The sequence below is a fragment of the Oratosquilla oratoria genome, chromosome 24 (assembly GCF_046742065.1).
Source record: "Oratosquilla oratoria isolate Oo_2021 chromosome 24, ASM4674206v1, whole genome shotgun sequence".
NCBI classification, from domain to species: Eukaryota; Metazoa; Arthropoda; class Malacostraca; order Stomatopoda; family Squillidae; genus Oratosquilla; species Oratosquilla oratoria.
In genome coordinates, this window is record NC_134800.1 from 24831347 (window position 1) to 24833846 (window position 2500).

A 2500-nucleotide genomic window follows, 5' to 3' on the forward strand; every position below is an offset into this window, starting at 1 on the left:
AAGATGTGGTGATATGGTGACGTGGGGAAGATGTGATGACGTGGTGACGAGGGCGACCTAACACGTCATTGCTTTGGTTGCCACGCCTCACGTGGAAGGAGTCACCTGGTAGTAGAGGCGAAACTTAACTAATGACTCTTTGGTAGAAATCTAGTTCTAGATATGAGAGATACTTAATGGTTTAACATAGCGTTCATATGGTCACTTGGTGTGACGAGGTGACGAGATTGTGTGTGTGTGTGTGTGTGTGTGTGTGTGTGTGTGTGTGTGTGTGTATTCACCTCGGATCTGCTGCAGTCTCTATCGAGACAGCCAGACACCACCCTACGGCAGTGAGCTCAGAGCTCCTTATTAGCCGATCTCTGGGTAGGTCTGAGACCACTGTGTGTGTGTGTGTGTGTGTGTGTGTGTGTGTGTGTGTGTGTGTGTGTGTGTGTGTGTGTGTGTGTGTGTGTGTGTGTGTGTGTGTGTGTGTGTGTGTGTGTGTGTGAGTGAGTGAGTGAGTGTGAGTGTGATTCACCATGGTCTTGGATCAGCTATTTCCCTCCCGGAAGAGAGCTCACAGCTCATGTATGACCGATCTATGGGTAATGCTGTGACCTTGCACGCGCACACACACACACACACCCAACTCCCCACTCACGAGAATTGGAGTAACGACTCGCAGCGCAGCGATATTAAAATTATTTCAGCCCTGGGTGGGATTCGAACCCGGACCGCCGTGACGGTGGCCGGGACTTCTACCACTGCGCCATCGAGTGCGTGTGTGCACGCTCGAGTCTATGTTCATACACATGTGATCCCATATAACAAACAACAATACGCTAACCTCTGCAGCATCTTCAATGTTTCGCAACACCAAAGAAACTTTAGATTGTTTAATATTCTACTTCAAGCCTTCCATCTCCTCCTTTCTGCATAACCACAGACATATGCAAACTACTGAATAATACAATAATTCATAATTTATAGTTATTTCAAGAGCTTTCAACCTTTCTAGCCAATTTCCTGTGCATAAAAGTAAATCGGCCTAAGAGATTGAAAATTTGAAGAGGAATATTATCAATAATGAGTATGGAGTATTATACAACAGAATTTGTATTTAAGAAAACCTATTTTCCAAATGCACGAACATCCGACCTAGATATGCATCCGACCTAGATATGGATCAAAAGGTCTCCTGTCGGCATGCTTTGCCTTTGTAATCCTTTGTAATCCTTTGTACTGTATGTATATATACATATACAAATGTACGCTCGTACTATACATACATACGTACATTCATATACTTGTATCAAGGATAAGATTATTTTCCTCATTTTCGGGGGCCACCTTATTACTTTCCAGGTCTCTTTTTTCCGCTTTCCAAGGCTAAAGTTTCTGGAGCTATTTTGTTGTTTTGCAATACTTAAATAATGTCACCAATTCCGTACCCGCGTAAGGTTTTTGTCTTAACAACTACTTTATTTCATAACGAATGTATATTTCGAAACAATCTAAAATACATGCATAGGTACTGTATGTTCTTTCTTGTCTTGCTTTTCGTCTGGTATCTCCGCTGACTGAGCGGGTTAGGGCGTAGTTACTTGAGGCGAAGGTCGAAGGGATGGCGGTTCGTATCCTGCCACCGGCTAAGTTGAACCTTTAGATTCCACACCGCGAAGTCCTCTGTGAGGGGCACCGTCCTGGTCTTCCGATATGGGGGAGTTTGTGACGTTAAACCATATCATCATCATCTTTCAGTATAAACATTGACATAACGGGAGCCATGGAGGAATGACATTGGACACTGAAACACACGTACATTCAAGTCACATACCATAATGATTTACCCATATTTACTATTAATAGTTTACCATTTGTAAAAGTACATTTATAGGCACATTAACACTCAACAGAACTGTAGAGCAGTGGTTCCCAAACTGTGGGTAAATTACCCCCTGGGGGGAAGGTAAAAAAAATTCGGGGGTAATGGAGGGGTAACAAAAAAATAAAGTAAAATAAAATAAAATCAAATCAAATCAAGAAAACATTGCGGTACCCATCATTAGGATTAAGGTGAACTTATTACGTGTAGTTGTAAAACTGAAAAAAAAAGTTTGGGAACCACTGCAGTAGAGGATTTTTTATGATTACAGTATCCCAAATATTCACCCGTCATTAGTAAGAATAAAGTGTATGGTCTCACAGTTAATCTAAATTTTTACTTCTAATCTTAATATTCTTAACTTTTTTCATACTTATCTAATCATTAAAACTTTTTTGGCTTCCTTGCAAAACCGAGGAACTCTTGGGCAACACTAAATATTTTTGCATTTGTTTAGCAATTGTTATAAGTTTGTAAACATGGTCGTTTTCTAGTAGCATTCCAGTCTATGAGTACCATAATACAATGAATTTATAGATCCTTTACAATTTATTCATGAGGGTGATTATGTGTTCTGCCGTCACCCTCGTTCTCGAATTTTGAGCTCATTTCCGGAGCTTTTTTTGAGCTTAA